Below are 21,462 nucleotides of genomic sequence, written 5' to 3' on the forward strand. Positions count from 1 at the left end.
CTAAGCCACCAAGGAAAACAGGGAGCCCCATGCATTTCCGAAAAGAGGACACCCGTGGGAATCCGCAGAGGTGTGATTTGCGCACATCGCCCCAGATTTTTTTACCCAGACACCCCTGCAAAGTCCGAAATGTGGGGAAAAAAACGCTTTTTCCGCACATTTCGCTCAACGCACCCATCGAAACACGCCCCCAACAACACATGGCCTACCGTCCCGCGTTCCCACAGGTGTCCCGATGAAAACGGTACCTCACATGCGTGGGTGCACCTACCTGGCCGGCAAGGGGCAAGCCGAAAATGCAAGCAACCCCCAGTCTGTTTGCAGAGGGGAATCTCAGCCATTCTGCCGACCGGCACAACATACAGATATGGGCCTCGGGTGTCCAAGCCACCAAGGAAAACAGGGAGCCCCATGCATTTCCGAAAAGAGGACACCCGTGGGAATCAGCAAAGGTCTGATTTGCGCACATCGCCCCAGATTTTTTTACCCAGACACCCCTGCAAAGTCCGAAATGTGGGGAAAAAAACGCTTTTTCCGCACATTTCGCTCGACGCACCCATCGAAACACGCCCCCAACAACACATGGCCTACCGTCCCGTGTTCCCACAGGTGTCCCGATGAAAACGGTACCTCACATGCGTGGGTGCACCTACCTGGCCAGCAAGGGGCAAGCCGAAAACGCAAGCAACCCCCAGTCTGTTTGCAGAGGGGAATCTCAGCCATTCTGCCGACCGGCACAACATACAGATATGGGCCTCGGGTGTCCAAGCCACCGTGGAAAACAGGGAACCCCATGCATTTCCGAAAAGAGGAAACCCGTGGGAATCCGCAGAAGTATGATATGCCCAAATTGCCCCAGAATTTATTACCCAGACACCCCTGCAAAGTCCGAAATGTGGGAAAAAATACGCATTTTCCTCACATTTCGCTCGACTCACCCATCGAAACACGCCCCCAACAACACATGGCCTTTTGTCCCGCGTTCCCACAGGTGCCCCAATGAAAACGGTACCTCACATGTGTGGGTGCACCTACCTGGCCGCCAAGGGGAAAGCCTAAAACACAAGTAACTCCAAGTCTGTTTTCACACCGGAAATGTCACACTCTCACATCAAACAGATATGGGCCTCGGGTGTCCAAGCCACCAAGGAAAACAGGGAACCCCATGCATTTCCAAAAAGAGGACACCCGTGGGAATCTGCAGAGGTATGATATGCCCATATCGCCCCAGAATTTATTACCCAGACACCCCTGCAAAGTCCGAATTGTGGGAAAAAATACGCAATTTCTGCACATTTCGCTCGGCTCACCCATCGAAACACGCCCCCAACAACACATGGCCTACCGTCACGCGTTCCCACAGGTGTCCCGATGAAAACGGTACCTCACATGTGTGGGTGCACCTACCTGGCCGCCAAGGGGAAAGCCTAAAACACAAGTAACCCCAAGTCTGTTTGCAGAGGGGAATCTCAGCCATTCTGCCGACCGGCACAACATACAGATATGGGCCTCGGGTGTCTAAGCCACCAAGGAAAACAGGGAGCCCCATGCATTTCCGAAAAGAGGACACCCGTGGGAATCCGCAGAGGTGTGATTTGCGCACATCGCCCCAGATTTTTTTACCCAGACACCCCTGCAAAGTCCGAAATGTGGGGAAAAAAACGCTTTTTCCGCACATTTTGCTCGACGCACCCATTGAAACACGCCCCCAACAACACATGGCCTACCGTCCCGCGTTCCCACAGGTGTCCCGATGAAAACGGTACCTCACATGCGTGGGTGCACCTACCTGGCCGGCAAGGGGCAAGCCGAAAACGCAAGCAACCCCCAGTCTGTTTGCAGAGGGGAATCTCAGCCATTCTGCCGACCGGCACAACATACAGATATGGGCCTCGGGTGTCCAAGCCACCAAGGAAAACAGGGAGCCCCATGCATTTCCGAAAAGAGGACGCCCGTGGGAATCAGCAAAGGTCTGATTTGCGCACATCGCCCCAGATTTTTTTACCCAGACACCCCTGCAAATTCCAAAATGTGGGTAAAAAAACGCTTTTTCCGCACATTTCGCTCGACGCACCCATCGAAACACGCCCCCAACAACACATGGCCTACCGTCCCGTGTTCCCACAGGTATCCCGATGAAAACGGTACCTCACATGCGTGGGTGCACCTAACTGGCCAGCAAGGGGCAAGCCGAAAACGCAAGCAACCCCCAGTCTGTTTGCAGAGGGGAATCTCAGCCATTCTGCCGAACGGCACAACATACAGATATGGGCCTCGGGTGTCCAAGCCACCAAGGAAAACAGGGAGCCCCATGCATTTCCGAAAAGAGGACACCCGTGGGAATCCGCAGAGGTGTGATTTGCGCACATCGCCCCAGATTTCTTTACCCAGACACCCCAGCAAAGTCCGAAATGTGGGGAAAAAAAAATGCTTTTTCTGCACATTTCGCTCGACGCACCCATCGAAACACGCCCCCAACAACATATGGCCTACCGTCCCGCGTTCCCACAGGGTCCCGATGAAAACGGTACCTCGCATGCGTGGGTGCACCTACCTGGCCGGCAAGGGGCAAGCCGAAAACGCAAGCAACCCCCAGTCTGTTTGCAGAGGGGAATCTCAGCCATTCTGCCGACCGGCACAACATACAGATATGGGCCTCGGGTGTCCAAGCCACCAAGGAAAACAGGGATCCCCATGCATTTCCGAAAAGAGGACACCCGTGGGAATCCGCAGAGGTGTGATTTGCGCACATCGCCCCAGAATTTATTACCCAGACACCCCTGCAAAGTCCGAAATGTGGGAAAAAATACGCATTTTCCTCACATTTTGCTCGACTCACCCATCGAAACACGCCCCCAACAACACATGGCCTTTTGTCCCGCGTTCCCACAGGTGTCCCGATGAAAACGGTACCTCACATGTGTGGGTGCACCTACCTGACCGCCAAGGGGAAAGCCTAAAACACAAGTAACCCCAAGTCTGTTTTCACACCGGAAATGTCACACTCTCACATCATACAGATATGGGCCTCGGGTGTCCAAGCCACCAAGGAAAACAGGGAACCCCATGCATTTCCAAAAAGAGGACACCCGTGGGAATCCGCAGAGGTATGATATGCCCATATCGCCCCAGAATTTATTACCCAGACACCCCTGCAAAGTCCGAAATGTGGGAAAAAATACGCAATTTCTGCACATTTCGCTCGGCTCACCCATCGAAACACGCCCCCAACAACACATGGCCTACCGTCACACGTTCCCACAGGTGTCCCGATGAAAACGGTACCTCGCATGCGTGGGTGCACCTACCTGGCCAGCAAGGGGCAAGCCGAAAACGCAAGCAACCCCCAGTCTGTTTGCAGAGGGGAATCTCAGCCATTCTGCCGACCGGCACAACATACAGATATGGGCCTCGGGTGTCCAAGCCACCAAGGAAAACACGGAGCCCCATGCATTTCCGAAAAGAGGACACCCATGGGAATCCGCAGAGATGTGATTTGCGCACATCGCCCCAGATTTTTTTACCCAGACACCCCTGCAAAGTCTGAAATGTGAGGAAAAAAATGCTTTTTCTGCACATTTCGCTCGACGCACCCATCGAAACACGCCCCCAACAACACATGGCCTACCGTCCCGCGTTCCCACAGGTGTCCCGATGAAAACGGTACCTCACATGCGTGGGTGCACCTACCTGGCCGGCAAGGGGCAAGCCGAAAACGCAAGCAACCCCCAGTCTGTTTGCAGAGGGGAATCTCAGCCATTCTGCCGACCGGCACAACATACAGATATGGGCCTCGGGTGTCTAAGCCACCAAGGAAAACAGGGAGCCCCATGCATTTCCGAAAAGAGGACACCCGTGGGAATCCGCAGAGGTGTGATTTGCGCACATCGCCCCAGATTTTTTTACCCAGACACCCCTGCAAAGTCCGAAATGTGGGGAAAAAAACGCTTTTTCCGCACATTTCGCTCGACGCACCCATCGAAACACGCCCCCAACAACATATGGCCTACCGTCCCGCGTTCCCACAGGGTCCCGATGAAAACGGTACCTCGCATGCGTGGGTGCACCTACCTGGCCGGCAAGGGGCAAGCCGAAAACGCAAGCAACCCCCAGTCTGTTTGCAGAGGGGAATCTCAGCCATTCTGCCGACCGGCACAACGTACAGATATGGGCCTCGGGTGTCCAAGCCACCGTGGAAAACAGGGAACCCCATGCATTTCTGAAAAGAGGAAACCCGTGGGAATCCGCAGAGGTATGATATGCCCAAATTGCCCCAGAATTTATTACCCAGACACCCCTGCAAAGTCCGAAATGTGGGAAAAAATACGCATTTTCCTCACATTTCGCTCGACTCACCCATCGAAACACGCCCCCAACAACACATGGCCTTTTGTCCCGCGTTCCCACAGGTGTCCCGATGAAAACGGTACCTCACATGTGTGGGTGCACCTACCTGGCCGCCAAGGGGAAAGCCTAAAACACAAGTAACCCCAAGTCTGTTTTCACACCGGAAATGTCACACTCTCACATCATACAGATATGGGCCTCGGGTGTCCAAGCCACCAAGGAAAACAGGGAACCCCATGCATTTCCAAAAAGAGGACACCCGTGGGAATCCGCAGAGGTATGATATGCCCATATCGCCCCAGAATTTATTACCCAGACACCCCTGCAAAGTCCGAAATGTGGGAAAAAATACGCAATTTCTGCACATTTCGCTCGGCTCACCCATCGAAACACGCCCCCAACAACACATGGCCTACCGTCACGCGTTCCCACAGGTGTCCCGATGAAAACGGTACCTCACATGTGTGGGTGCACCTACCTGGCCGCCAAGGGGAAAGCCTAAAACACAAGTAACCCCAAGTCTGTTTGCAGAGGGGAATCTCAGCCATTCTGCCGACCGGCACAACATACAGATATGGGCCTCGGGTGTCCAAGCCACCAAGGAAAACACGGAGCCCCATGCATTTCCGAAAAGAGGACACCCGTGGGAATCCGCAGAGATGTGATTTGCGCACATCGCCCCAGATTTTTTTACCCAGACACCCCTGCAAAGTCTGAAATGTGAGGAAAAAAATGCTTTTTCTGCACATTTCGCTCGACGCACCCATCGAAACACGCCCCCAACAACACATGGCCTACCGTCCCGCGTTCCCACAGGTGTCCCGATGAAAACGGTACCTCACATGCGTGGGTGCACCTACCTGGCCGGCAAGGGGCAAGCCGAAAACGCAAGCAACCCCCAGTCTGTTTGCAGAGGGGAATCTCAGCCATTCTGCCGACCGGCACAACATACAGATATGGGCCTCGGGTGTCTAAGCCACCAAGGAAAACAGGGAGCCCCATGCATTTCCGAAAAGAGGACACCCGTGGGAATCCGCAGAGGTGTGATTTGCGCACATCGCCCCAGATTTTTTTACCCAGACACCCCTGCAAAGTCCGAAATGTGGGGAAAAAAACGCTTTTTCCGCACATTTCGCTCAACGCACCCATCGAAACACGCCCCCAACAACACATGGCCTACCGTCCCGCGTTCCCACAGGTGTCCCGATGAAAACGGTACCTCACATGCGTGGGTGCACCTACCTGGCCGGCAAGGGGCAAGCCGAAAATGCAAGCAACCCCCAGTCTGTTTGCAGAGGGGAATCTCAGCCATTCTGCCGACCGGCACAACATACAGATATGGGCCTCGGGTGTCCAAGCCACCAAGGAAAACAGGGAGCCCCATGCATTTCCGAAAAGAGGACACCCGTGGGAATCAGCAAAGGTCTGATTTGCGCACATCGCCCCAGATTTTTTTACCCAGACACCCCTGCAAAGTCCGAAATGTGGGGAAAAAAACGCTTTTTCCGCACATTTCGCTCGACGCACCCATCGAAACACGCCCCCAACAACACATGGCCTACCGTCCCGTGTTCCCACAGGTGTCCCGATGAAAACGGTACCTCACATGCGTGGGTGCACCTACCTGGCCAGCAAGGGGCAAGCCGAAAACGCAAGCAACCCCCAGTCTGTTTGCAGAGGGGAATCTCAGCCATTCTGCCGACCGGCACAACATACAGATATGGGCCTCGGGTGTCCAAGCCACCGTGGAAAACAGGGAACCCCATGCATTTCCGAAAAGAGGAAACCCGTGGGAATCCGCAGAAGTATGATATGCCCAAATTGCCCCAGAATTTATTACCCAGACACCCCTGCAAAGTCCGAAATGTGGGAAAAAATACGCATTTTCCTCACATTTCGCTCGACTCACCCATCGAAACACGCCCCCAACAACACATGGCCTTTTGTCCCGCGTTCCCACAGGTGCCCCAATGAAAACGGTACCTCACATGTGTGGGTGCACCTACCTGGCCGCCAAGGGGAAAGCCTAAAACACAAGTAACTCCAAGTCTGTTTTCACACCGGAAATGTCACACTCTCACATCAAACAGATATGGGCCTCGGGTGTCCAAGCCACCAAGGAAAACAGGGAACCCCATGCATTTCCAAAAAGAGGACACCCGTGGGAATCTGCAGAGGTATGATATGCCCATATCGCCCCAGAATTTATTACCCAGACACCCCTGCAAAGTCCGAATTGTGGGAAAAAATACGCAATTTCTGCACATTTCGCTCGGCTCACCCATCGAAACACGCCCCCAACAACACATGGCCTACCGTCACGCGTTCCCACAGGTGTCCCGATGAAAACGGTACCTCACATGTGTGGGTGCACCTACCTGGCCGCCAAGGGGAAAGCCTAAAACACAAGTAACCCCAAGTCTGTTTGCAGAGGGGAATCTCAGCCATTCTGCCGACCGGCACAACATACAGATATGGGCCTCGGGTGTCTAAGCCACCAAGGAAAACAGGGAGCCCCATGCATTTCCGAAAAGAGGACACCCGTGGGAATCCGCAGAGGTGTGATTTGCGCACATCGCCCCAGATTTTTTTACCCAGACACCCCTGCAAAGTCCGAAATGTGGGGAAAAAAACGCTTTTTCCGCACATTTTGCTCGACGCACCCATTGAAACACGCCCCCAACAACACATGGCCTACCGTCCCGCGTTCCCACAGGTGTCCCGATGAAAACGGTACCTCACATGCGTGGGTGCACCTACCTGGCCGGCAAGGGGCAAGCCGAAAACGCAAGCAACCCCCAGTCTGTTTGCAGAGGGGAATCTCAGCCATTCTGCCGACCGGCACAACATACAGATATGGGCCTCGGGTGTCCAAGCCACCAAGGAAAACAGGGAGCCCCATGCATTTCCGAAAAGAGGACGCCCGTGGGAATCAGCAAAGGTCTGATTTGCGCACATCGCCCCAGATTTTTTTACCCAGACACCCCTGCAAATTCCAAAATGTGGGTAAAAAAACGCTTTTTCCGCACATTTCGCTCGACGCACCCATCGAAACACGCCCCCAACAACACATGGCCTACCGTCCCGTGTTCCCACAGGTATCCCGATGAAAACGGTACCTCACATGCGTGGGTGCACCTAACTGGCCAGCAAGGGGCAAGCCGAAAACGCAAGCAACCCCCAGTCTGTTTGCAGAGGGGAATCTCAGCCATTCTGCCGAACGGCACAACATACAGATATGGGCCTCGGGTGTCCAAGCCACCAAGGAAAACAGGGAGCCCCATGCATTTCCGAAAAGAGGACACCCGTGGGAATCCGCAGAGGTGTGATTTGCGCACATCGCCCCAGATTTCTTTACCCAGACACCCCAGCAAAGTCCGAAATGTGGGGAAAAAAAAATGCTTTTTCTGCACATTTCGCTCGACGCACCCATCGAAACACGCCCCCAACAACATATGGCCTACCGTCCCGCGTTCCCACAGGGTCCCGATGAAAACGGTACCTCGCATGCGTGGGTGCACCTACCTGGCCGGCAAGGGGCAAGCCGAAAACGCAAGCAACCCCCAGTCTGTTTGCAGAGGGGAATCTCAGCCATTCTGCCGACCGGCACAACATACAGATATGGGCCTCGGGTGTCCAAGCCACCAAGGAAAACAGGGATCCCCATGCATTTCCGAAAAGAGGACACCCGTGGGAATCCGCAGAGGTGTGATTTGCGCACATCGCCCCAGAATTTATTACCCAGACACCCCTGCAAAGTCCGAAATGTGGGAAAAAATACGCATTTTCCTCACATTTTGCTCGACTCACCCATCGAAACACGCCCCCAACAACACATGGCCTTTTGTCCCGCGTTCCCACAGGTGTCCCGATGAAAACGGTACCTCACATGTGTGGGTGCACCTACCTGACCGCCAAGGGGAAAGCCTAAAACACAAGTAACCCCAAGTCTGTTTTCACACCGGAAATGTCACACTCTCACATCATACAGATATGGGCCTCGGGTGTCCAAGCCACCAAGGAAAACAGGGAACCCCATGCATTTCCAAAAAGAGGACACCCGTGGGAATCCGCAGAGGTATGATATGCCCATATCGCCCCAGAATTTATTACCCAGACACCCCTGCAAAGTCCGAAATGTGGGAAAAAATACGCAATTTCTGCACATTTCGCTCGGCTCACCCATCGAAACACGCCCCCAACAACACATGGCCTACCGTCACACGTTCCCACAGGTGTCCCGATGAAAACGGTACCTCGCATGCGTGGGTGCACCTACCTGGCCAGCAAGGGGCAAGCCGAAAACGCAAGCAACCCCCAGTCTGTTTGCAGAGGGGAATCTCAGCCATTCTGCCGACCGGCACAACATACAGATATGGGCCTCGGGTGTCCAAGCCACCAAGGAAAACACGGAGCCCCATGCATTTCCGAAAAGAGGACACCCATGGGAATCCGCAGAGATGTGATTTGCGCACATCGCCCCAGATTTTTTTACCCAGACACCCCTGCAAAGTCTGAAATGTGAGGAAAAAAATGCTTTTTCTGCACATTTCGCTCGACGCACCCATCGAAACACGCCCCCAACAACACATGGCCTTTTGTCCCGCGTTCCCACAGGTGCCCCAATGAAAACGGTACCTCACATGTGTGGGTGCACCTACCTGGCCGCCAAGGGGAAAGCCTAAAACACAAGTAACTCCAAGTCTGTTTTCACACCGGAAATGTCACACTCTCACATCAAACAGATATGGGCCTCGGGTGTCCAAGCCACCAAGGAAAACAGGGAACCCCATGCATTTCCAAAAAGAGGACACCCGTGGGAATCTGCAGAGGTATGATATGCCCATATCGCCCCAGAATTTATTACCCAGACACCCCTGCAAAGTCCGAATTGTGGGAAAAAATACGCAATTTCTGCACATTTCGCTCGGCTCACCCATCGAAACACGCCCCCAACAACACATGGCCTACCGTCACGCGTTCCCACAGGTGTCCCGATGAAAACGGTACCTCACATGTGTGGGTGCACCTACCTGGCCGCCAAGGGGAAAGCCTAAAACACAAGTAACCCCAAGTCTGTTTGCAGAGGGGAATCTCAGCCATTCTGCCGACCGGCACAACATACAGATATGGGCCTCGGGTGTCTAAGCCACCAAGGAAAACAGGGAGCCCCATGCATTTCCGAAAAGAGGACACCCGTGGGAATCCGCAGAGGTGTGATTTGCGCACATCGCCCCAGATTTTTTTACCCAGACACCCCTGCAAAGTCCGAAATGTGGGGAAAAAAACGCTTTTTCCGCACATTTTGCTCGACGCACCCATTGAAACACGCCCCCAACAACACATGGCCTACCGTCCCGCGTTCCCACAGGTGTCCCGATGAAAACGGTACCTCACATGCGTGGGTGCACCTACCTGGCCGGCAAGGGGCAAGCCGAAAACGCAAGCAACCCCCAGTCTGTTTGCAGAGGGGAATCTCAGCCATTCTGCCGACCGGCACAACATACAGATATGGGCCTCGGGTGTCCAAGCCACCAAGGAAAACAGGGAGCCCCATGCATTTCCGAAAAGAGGACACCCGTGGGAATCCGCAGAGGTGTGATTTGCGCACATCGCCCCAGATTTTTTTACCCAGACACCCCTGCAAAGTCCGAAATGTGGGGAAAAAAACGCTTTTTCCGCACATTTCGCTCGACGCACCCATCGAAACACGCCCCCAACAACACATGGCCTACCGTCCCGTGTTCCCACAGGTATCCCGATGAAAACGGTACCTCACATGCGTGGGTGCACCTAACTGGCCAGCAAGGGGCAAGCCGAAAACGCAAGCAACCCCCAGTCTGTTTGCAGAGGGGAATCTCAGCCATTCTGCCGAACGGCACAACATACAGATATGGGCCTCGGGTGTCCAAGCCACCAAGGAAAACAGGGAGCCCCATGCATTTCCGAAAAGAGGACACCCGTGGGAATCCGCAGAGGTGTGATTTGCGCACATCGCCCCAGATTTCTTTACCCAGACACCCCAGCAAAGTCCGAAATGTGGGGAAAAAAAAATGCTTTTTCTGCACATTTCGCTCGACGCACCCATCGAAACACGCCCCCAACAACATATGGCCTACCGTCCCGCGTTCCCACAGGGTCCCGATGAAAACGGTACCTCGCATGCGTGGGTGCACCTACCTGGCCGGCAAGGGGCAAGCCGAAAACGCAAGCAACCCCCAGTCTGTTTGCAGAGGGGAATCTCAGCCATTCTGCCGACCGGCACAACATACAGATATGGGCCTCGGGTGTCCAAGCCACCAAGGAAAACAGGGATCCCCATGCATTTCCGAAAAGAGGACACCCGTGGGAATCCGCAGAGGTGTGATTTGCGCACATCGCCCCAGAATTTATTACCCAGACACCCCTGCAAAGTCCGAAATGTGGGAAAAAATACGCATTTTCCTCACATTTTGCTCGACTCACCCATCGAAACACGCCCCCAACAACACATGGCCTTTTGTCCCGCGTTCCCACAGGTGTCCCGATGAAAACGGTACCTCACATGTGTGGGTGCACCTACCTGACCGCCAAGGGGAAAGCCTAAAACACAAGTAACCCCAAGTCTGTTTTCACACCGGAAATGTCACACTCTCACATCATACAGATATGGGCCTCGGGTGTCCAAGCCACCAAGGAAAACAGGGAACCCCATGCATTTCCAAAAAGAGGACACCCGTGGGAATCCGCAGAGGTATGATATGCCCATATCGCCCCAGAATTTATTACCCAGACACCCCTGCAAAGTCCGAAATGTGGGAAAAAATACGCAATTTCTGCACATTTCGCTCGGCTCACCCATCGAAACACGCCCCCAACAACACATGGCCTACCGTCACACGTTCCCACAGGTGTCCCGATGAAAACGGTACCTCGCATGCGTGGGTGCACCTACCTGGCCAGCAAGGGGCAAGCCGAAAACGCAAGCAACCCCCAGTCTGTTTGCAGAGGGGAATCTCAGCCATTCTGCCGACCGGCACAACATACAGATATGGGCCTCGGGTGTCCAAGCCACCAAGGAAAACACGGAGCCCCATGCATTTCCGAAAAGAGGACACCCATGGGAATCCGCAGAGATGTGATTTGCGCACATCGCCCCAGATTTTTTTACCCAGACACCCCTGCAAAGTCTGAAATGTGAGGAAAAAAATGCTTTTTCTGCACATTTCGCTCGACGCACCCATCGAAACACGCCCCCAACAACACATGGCCTACCGTCCCGCGTTCCCACAGGTGTCCCGATGAAAACGGTACCTCACATGCGTGGGTGCACCTACCTGGCCGGCAAGGGGCAAGCCGAAAACGCAAGCAACCCCCAGTCTGTTTGCAGAGGGGAATCTCAGCCATTCTGCCGACCGGCACAACATACAGATATGGGCCTCGGGTGTCTAAGCCACCAAGGAAAACAGGGAGCCCCATGCATTTCCGAAAAGAGGACACCCGTGGGAATCCGCAGAGGTGTGATTTGCGCACATCGCCCCAGATTTTTTTACCCAGACACCCCTGCAAAGTCCGAAATGTGGGGAAAAAAACGCTTTTTCCGCACATTTCGCTCGACGCACCCATTGAAACACGCCCCCAACAACACATGGCCTACCGTCCCGCGTTCCCACAGGTGTCCCGATGAAAACGGTACCTCACATGCGTGGGTGCACCTACCTGGCCGGCAAGGGGCAAGCCGAAAACGCAAGCAACCCCCAGTCTGTTTGCAGAGGGGAATCTCAGCCATTCTGCCGACCGGCACAACATACAGATATGGGCCTCGGGTGTCCAAGCCACCAAGGAAAACAGGGAGCCCCATGCATTTCTGAAAAGAGGACACCCGTGGGAATCCGCAGAGGTGTGATTTGCGCACATCGCCCCAGATTTTTTTACCCAGACACCCCTGCAAAGTCCGAAATGTGGGGAAAAAAACGCTTTTTCCGCACATTTCGCTCAACGCACCCATCGAAACACGCCCCCAACAACACATGGCCTACCGTCCCGCGTTCCCACAGGTGTCCCGATGAAAACGGTACCTCACATGCGTGGGTGCACCTACCTGGCCGGCAAGGGGCAAGCCGAAAATGCAAGCAACCCCCAGTCTGTTTGCAGAGGGGAATCTCAGCCATTCTGCCGACCGGCACAACATACAGATATGGGCCTCGGGTGTCCAAGCCACCAAGGAAAACAGGGAGCCCCATGCATTTCCGAAAAGAGGAAACCCGTGGGAATCCGCAGAGGTATGATATGCCCAAATTGCCCCAGAATTTATTACCCAGACACCCCTGCAAAGTCCGAAATGTGGGGAAAAATACGCATTTTCCTCACATTTCGCTCGACTCACCCATCGAAACACGCCCCCAACAACACATGGCCTTTTGTCCCGCGTTCCCACAGGTGTCCCGATGAAAACGGTACCTCACATGTGTGGGTGCACCTACCTGGCCGCCAAGGGGAAAGCCTAAAACACAAGTAACCCCAAGTCTGTTTTCACACCGGAAATGTCACACTCTCACATCATACAGATATGGGCCTCGGGTGTCCAAGCCACCAAGGAAAACAGGGAACCCCATGCATTTCCAAAAAGAGGACACCCGTGGGAATCCGCAGAGGTATGATATGCCCATATCGCCCCAGAATTTATTACCCAGACACCCCTGCAAAGTCCGAAATGTGGGAAAAAATACGCAATTTCTGCACATTTCGCTCGGCTCACCCATCGAAACACGCCCCCAACAACACATGGCCTACCGTCACACGTTCCCACAGGTGTCCCGATGAAAACGGTACCTCGCATGCGTGGGTGCACCTACCTGGCCAGCAAGGGGCAAGCCGAAAACGCAAGCAACCCCCAGTCTGTTTGCAGAGGGGAATCTCAGCCATTCTGCCGACCGGCACAACATACAGATATGGGCCTCGGGTGTCCAAGCCACCAAGGAAAACAGGGATCCCCATGCATTTCCGAAAAGAGGACACCCGTGGGAATCCGCAGAGGTGTGATTTGCGCACATCGCCCCAGATATTTTTACCGAGACACCCCTGCAAAGTCCGAAATGTGGGGAAAAAAACGCTTTTTCCGCACATTTCGCTCGACGCACCTATCGAAACACGCCCCCAACAACACATGGCCTACCGTCCCGCGTTCCCACAGGTGTCCTGATGAAAACGGTACCTCACATGCGTGGGTGCACCTACCTGGCCGGCAAGGGGCAAGCCGAAAACGCAAGCAACCCCCAGTCTGTTTGCAGAGGGGAATCTCAGCCATTCTGCTGACCGGCACAACGTACAGATATGGGCCTCGGGTGTCCAAGCCACCGTGGAAAACAGGGAACCCCATGCATTTCTGAAAAGAGGAAACCCGTGGGAATCCGCAGAGGTATGATATGCCCAAATTGCCCCAGAATTTATTACCCAGACACCCCTGCAAAGTCCGAAATGTGGGAAAAAATACGCATTTTCCTCACATTTCGCTCGACTCACCCATCGAAACACGCCCCCAACAACACATGGCCTTTTGTCCCGCGTTCCCACAGGTGTCCCGATGAAAACGGTACCTCACATGTGTGGGTGCACCTACCTGGCCGCCAAGGGGAAAGCCTAAAACACAAGTAACCCCAAGTCTGTTTTCACACCGGAAATGTCACACTCTCACATCATACAGATATGGGCCTCGGGTGTCCAAGCCACCAAGGAAAACAGGGAACCCCATGCATTTCCAAAAAGAGGACACCCGTGGGAATCCGCAGAGGTATGATATGCCCATATCGCCCCAGAATTTATTACCCAGACACCCCTGCAAAGTCCGAAATGTGGGAAAAAATACGCAATTTCTGCACATTTCGCTCGGCTCACCCATCGAAACACGCCCCCAACAACACATGGCCTACCGTCACCCGTTCCCACAGGTGTCCCGATGAAAACGGTACCTCACATGTGTGGGTGCACCTACCTGGCCGCCAAGGGGAAAGCCTAAAACACAAGTAACCCCAAGTCTGTTTGCAGAGGGGAATCTCAGCCATTCTGCCGACCGGCACAACATACAGATATGGGCCTCGGGTGTCCAAGCCACCAAGGAAAACACGGAGCCCCATGCATTTCCGAAAAGAGGACACCCGTGGGAATCCGCAGAGATGTGATTTGCGCACATCGCCCCAGATTTTTTTACCCAGACACCCCTGCAAAGTCTGAAATGTGAGGAAAAAAATGCTTTTTCTGCACATTTCGCTCGACGCACCCATCGAAACACGCCCCCAACAACACATGACCTACCGTCCCGCGTTCCCACAGGTGTCCCGATGAAAACGGTACCTCACATGCGTGGGTGCACCTACCTGGCCGGCAAGGGGCAAGCCGAAAACGCAAGCAACCCCCAGTCTGTTTGCAGAGGGGAATCTCAGCCATTCTGCCGACCGGCACAACATACAGATATGGGCCTCGGGTGTCTAAGCCACCAAGGAAAACAGGGAGCCCCATGCATTTCCGAAAAGAGGACACCCGTGGGAATCCGCAGAGGTGTGATTTGCGCACATCGCCCCAGATTTTTTTACCCAGACACCCCTGCAAAGTCCGAAATGTGGGGAAAAAAACGCTTTTTCCGCACATTTCGCTCAACGCACCCATCGAAACACGCCCCCAACAACACATGGCCTACCGTCCCGCGTTCCCACAGGTGTCCCGATGAAAACGGTACCTCACATGAGTGGGTGCACCTACCTGGCCGGCAAGGGGCAAGCCGAAAATGCAAGCAACCCCCAGTCTGTTTGCAGAGGGGAATCTCAGCCATTCTGCCGACCGGCACAACATACAGATATGGGCCTCGGGTGTCCAAGCCACCAAGGAAAACAGGGAGCCCCATGCATTTCCGAAAAGAGGACACCCGTGGGAATCAGCAAAGGTCTGATTTGCGCACATCGCCCCAGATTTTTTTACCCAGACACCCCTGCAAAGTCCGAAATGTGGGGAAAAAAACGCTTTTTCCGCACATTTCGCTCGACGCACCCATCGAAACACGCCCCCAACAACACATGGCCTACCGTCCCGTGTTCCCACAGGTGTCCCGATGAAAACGGTACCTCACATGCGTGGGTGCACCTACCTGGCCAGCAAGGGGCAAGCCGAAAACGCAAGCAACCCCCAGTCTGTTTGCAGAGGGGAATCTCAGCCATTCTGCCGACCGGCACAACATACAGATATGGGCCTCGGGTGTCCAAGCCACCGTGGAAAACAGGGAACCCCATGCATTTCCGAAAAGAGGAAACCCGTGGGAATCCGCAGAGGTATGATATGCCCAAATTGCCCCAGAATTTATTACCCAGACACCCCTGCAAAGTCCGAAATGTGGGAAAAAATACGCATTTTCCTCACATTTCGCTCGACTCACCCATCGAAACACGCCCCCAACAACACATGGCCTTTTGTCCCGCGTTCCCACAGGTGCCCCAATGAAAACGGTACCTCACATGTGTGGGTGCACCTACCTGGCCGCCAAGGGGAAAGCCTAAAACACAAGTAACTCCAAGTCTGTTTTCACACCGGAAATGTCACACTCTCACATCAAACAGATATGGGCCTCGGGTGTCCAAGCCACCAAGGAAAACAGGGAACCCCATGCATTTCCAAAAAGAGGACACCCGTGGGAATCTGCAGAGGTATGATATGCCCATATCGCCCCAGAATTTATTACCCAGACACCCCTGCAAAGTCCGAAATGTGGGAAAAAATACGCAATTTCTGCACATTTCGCTCGGCTCACCCATCGAAACACGCCCCCAACAACACATGGCCTACCGTCACGCGTTCCCACAGGTGTCCCGATGAAAACGGTACCTCACATGTGTGGGTGCACCTACCTGGCCGCCAAGGGGAAAGCCTAAAACACAAGTAACCCCAAGTCTGTTTGCAGAGGGGAATCTCAGCCATTCTGCCGACCGGCACAACATACAGATATGGGCCTCGGGTGTCTAAGCCACCAAGGAAAACAGGGAGCCCCATGCATTTCCGAAAAGAGGACACCCGTGGGAATCCGCAGAGGTGTGATTTGCGCACATCGCCCCAGATTTTTTTACCCAGACACCCCTGCAAAGTCCGAAATGTGGGGAAAAAAACGCTTTTTCCGCACATTTCGCTCGACGCACCCATTGAAACACGCCCCCAACAACACATGGCCTACCGTCCCGCGTTCCCACAGGTGTCCCGATGAAAACGGTACCTCACATGCGTGGGTGCACCTACCTGGCCGGCAAGGGGCAAGCCGAAAACGCAAGCAACCCCCAGTCTGTTTGCAGAGGGGAATCTCAGCCATTCTGCCGACCGGCACAACATACAGATATGGGCCTCGGGTGTCCAAGCCACCAAGGAAAACAGGGAGCCCCATGCATTTCCGAAAAGAGGACACCCGTGGGAATCAGCAAAGGTCTGATTTGCGCACATCGCCCCAGATTTTTTTACCCAGACACCCCTGCAAATTCCAAAATGTGGGTAAAAAAACGCTTTTTCCGCACATTTCGCTCGACGCACCCATCGAAACACGCCCCCAACAACACATGGCCTACCGTCCCGTGTTCCCACAGGTATCCCGATGAAAACGGTACCTCACATGCGTGGGTGCACCTAACTGGCCAGCAAGGGGCAAGCCGAAAACGCAAGCAACCCCCAGTCTGTTTGCAGAGGGGAATCTCAGCCATTCTGCCGAACGGCACAACATACAGATATGGGCCTCGGGTGTCCAAGCCACCAAGGAAAACAGGGAGCCCCATGCATTTCCGAAAAGAGGACACCCGTGGGAATCCGCAGAGGTGTGATTTGCGCACATCGCCCCAGATTTCTTTACCCAGACACCCCAGCAAAGTCCGAAATGTGGGGAAAAAAAAATGCTTTTTCTGCACATTTCGCTCGACGCACCCATCGAAACACGCCCCCAACAACATATGGCCTACCGTCCCGCGTTCCCACAGGGTCCCGATGAAAACGGTACCTCGCATGCGTGGGTGCACCTACCTGGCCGGCAAGGGGCAAGCCGAAAACGCAAGCAACCCCCAGTCTGTTTGCAGAGGGGAATCTCAGCCATTCTGCCGACCGGCACAACATACAGATATGGGCCTCGGGTGTCCAAGCCACCAAGGAAAACAGGGATCCCCATGCATTTCCGAAAAGAGGACACCCGTGGGAATCCGCAGAGGTGTGATTTGCGCACATCGCCCCAGAATTTATTACCCAGACACCCCTGCAAAGTCCGAAATGTGGGAATAAATACGCATTTTCCTCACATTTTGCTCGACTCACCCATCGAAACACGCCCCCAACAACACATGGCCTTTTGTCCCGCGTTCCCACAGGTGTCCCGATGAAAACGGTACCTCACATGTGTGGGTGCACCTACCTGACCGCCAAGGGGAAAGCCTAAAACACAAGTAACCCCAAGTCTGTTTTCACACCGGAAATGTCACACTCTCACATCATACAGATATGGGCCTCGGGTGTCCAAGCCACCAAGGAAAACAGGGAACCCCATGCATTTCCAAAAAGAGGACACCCGTGGGAATCCGCAGAGGTATGATATGCCCATATCGCCCCAGAATTTATTACCCAGACACCCCTGCAAAGTCCGAAATGTGGGAAAAAATACGCAATTTCTGCACATTTCGCTCGGCTCACCCATTGAAACACGCCCCCAACAACACATGGCCTACCGTCACGCGTTCCCACAGGTGTCCCAATGAAAACGATACCTCACATGTGTGGGTGCACCTACCTGGCCGCCAAGGGGAAAGCCTAAAACACAAGTAACCCCAAGTCTGTTTGCAGAGGGGAATCTCAGCCATTCTGCCGACCGGCACAACATACAGATATGGGCCTCGGGTGTCCAAGCCACCAAGGAAAACACGGAGCCCCATGCATTTCCGAAAAGAGGACACCCGTGGGAATCCGCAGAGATGTGATTTGCGCACATCGCCCCAGATTTTTTTACCCAGACACCCCTGCAAAGTCTGAAATGTGAGGAAAAAAATGCTTTTTCTGCACATTTCGCTCGACGCACCCATCGAAACACGCCCCCAACAACACATGGCCTACCGTCCCACGTTCCCACAGGTGTCCCGATGAAAACGGTACCTCACATGCGTGGGTGCACCTACCTGGCCGGCAAGGGGCAAGCCGAAAACGCAAGCAACCCCCAGTCTGTTTGCAGAGGGGAATCTCAGCCATTCTGCCGACCGGCACAACATACAGATATGGGCCTCGGGTGTCTAAGCCACCAAGGAAAACAGGGAGCCCCATGCATTTCCGAAAAGAGGACACCCGTGGGAATCCGCAGAGGTGTGATTTGCGCACATCGCCCCAGATTTTTTTACCCAGACACCCCTGCAAAGTCCGAAATGTGGGGAAAAAAATGCTTTTTCCGCACATTTCGCTCGACGCACCCATTGAAACACGCCCCCAACAACACATGGCCTACCGTCCCGCGTTCCCACAGGTGTCCTGATGAAAACGGTACCTCACATGCGTGGGTGCACTGTAAAGACTGGTAGGGGGGTCTGTACTTCCGCTCTCTATATGGTAGAGGGGAGGCACAGAGGACCCCAGCCAAGATTCTCTAATATGGTAACGATGGACGAGCAATCAAGGCCTAGCTTCTCAGGAGGTGATGCAGGCTGGTTCTTAAGTACAGTGTATCCCCAAGCCCCCACAAAGGAATGTCCACACACTGTATTACTGAAAACACAGTCTTTATATAATTAATATTCAAGGGTTATGTACACTTATCACAATAACGCACTTTGTGCTCAGGAAAATCAGCAATGGTAAATATCTACAATTCTAAAGTGGTACCACTAATATTAGACCTCATTAAAGTGCATTCACAATACTGTTAAAATGGCACACAGATCAATAAGAAGGAAACCAGCAATAGAGAGAGGAGAGATAACAGAGGGTTGAAACAATAGGCAGAATACTGGCCCCTACCACTGGACACAGTTCTGTGTGGAGATCCCCCCACCTGGGCAACCTGTAAAATAAAGAGATATAACACCAGCCCAGTCCATATATTGTTCAATAGTCTATTTCTCTCCTATAATGTTTTTACCCCCCCAATGTACCTGGTGGAGTCGAGTTCTTCGAAGAGGCGTCGACAGATCCTTCTTGAATGACCCCCTTTAAAGCAGGAGTCACGGATCGTCGAGAAGCGTCGAGGAACTCGGTGTTCGGTGTCGGGGAATCGACGGCCCTTCTTGAATGCCTTCCCTTTCAAGCGGGAGACACGGGGCGTCGAACGTCCGACAACAAACAAGGTAGAACGGCGTCGATGAGGCGGCAGGCTTCGATCCGAGCGGTGCTCGTCGGCGTCGAGACGTCGGCGTCCTGCGAGGAAGAGGCGTGCGGGGCACCTCGGCGACACTAGTTCTGGACCGCAAAGATTGTGGGTGACGGTGGCCCAGCAAGGGCGTCGAGTCGCTCGAGTCTTTGGGGTCGTGAGGTGGCGGGAAACCCACCGGTGGATTCTCCTCGGCGCGTTGGTCGTCCTCGACTTTCTCCGGCGGGACAAAGCGGCCGACGATGCGGACGAGGGGGTCCTTCAAGGCAAATGTTCTTAGGCAAGGAGCGGACGGCTCCGGTCGTCGGCGGCACGGCGTCAAGTGGTTCCCACGGCGGGGCAACACAACTTCGACGGGCCTCCAGCGGTTACACAGACCTGCGAACCCTGGTCGACGGCAATGGACTTCGACAGCGTCGATGTCCGGGTGCTTCACTTCGATCTCCTCGGCGGTCCCGTCTCGGGTCGGCAGCCTTTCGAGGGTCTGACTTCCAGGGCGCTTCGGCGAAGATTCAGCGGTGCTCGATGGTCCCTCGGAGCACGGGAAGAGGGCGCCTAGCCAGGTCCTCTCTCGGGTCAGTCCTCGACAATTTCGACAACCTTCAGTTCCGTCGAAGCAAATGCCACAGCAAGTCTTCTTCTTCCAGCTGGACGTCGAGGATCAGCAAATCCAGTTACTCTTGAGTGGAGACTCAGCTTCTGAATGCTTCTGAACAATGTCCAGTGGTGAGAGGTCCCCAGATATACTATCCTGTCTCTCATCCACACTGCTGGCACACACACAGCAGCCAATCACACAGAAGGGCATTCATGCAGTCAGTCAGCCAATCAGGCACACAGTGCATTCAGGCCACACTCCTCCCTTTCAGACACTCACAACAAGGAATGTGGATTGGGACAAGTACCCAGCCATTCAACACTACACACTGCATTCAGGCCAGTTTCGGGCAGGGCTGTCTCAGTCTTTGTCTCACATGCCAGAAACCAGACAACCACAACAAGAAGTGTATATTGGTCACACACTCCATTCACCCAGGTCCCACCCACAGGAGGTACCCACAACATACAGTCAAAGGGAAGGCTCCAGTCAGTCTAGCTGGGCCTTCACAACAACACCATATATGGAACTTCCACCCAACAGCCAGTCAGGGGGAAGGGACAGAGTCAGGGCTTCCCAGGACTTTGGGAAAAACAAGACAACAGGCAATAGAAAGCAAGAGGCCACAGGGGCCATCTTGTTTTCTATCAGGAATCAACTGATCCCAATGGCAGGGCCTGGGTATCCCAAAATGGAGGACGCCCAGAGCACCTGTCTAATTCAGCATGGAGCTGCCACCAGCCCATACCCTGCTCTGTGGGCCACCCACAGGTGCCCAAAAACATACACTAGGGGCACAGGGTTGTACCCCTACCCATGGGTGCCATAAGGGTATCCCAGGGGTCTGTTCACCAAACCAAAAGAGAGAGCTGCACTGCCAGGAGTCCAAAATGGACTCCTGGGCAGAAAACATAACAGAACACACGATAAAAGGCAGAAAAGGACAAGGATTCAGAGGCCCTGTCCCTCTGATGCATTTCCAGCATCACAGTCGCCCCCCCCAGACTGAGGTGGAGGGTGTCTAATCTCCCACGGGATAGACACCCTCATCCAGACGGTCAACATACCTTCTGGAAAGGCCATCCGCATTATCGTGACTCTTCCCTGGTCTGTGCTCTATGGTGAAGTCTAGCCCTTGTAGGCTAATGGACCACCTGAGCAATTTCGGGTTCTCACCCTTCATCTG

The sequence above is a fragment of the Ambystoma mexicanum genome, chromosome 8, assembly GCF_040938575.1.
Source record: "Ambystoma mexicanum isolate Mex_15411 chromosome 8, UKY_AmexF1_1, whole genome shotgun sequence".
Taxonomy (NCBI): domain Eukaryota; kingdom Metazoa; phylum Chordata; class Amphibia; order Caudata; family Ambystomatidae; genus Ambystoma; species Ambystoma mexicanum.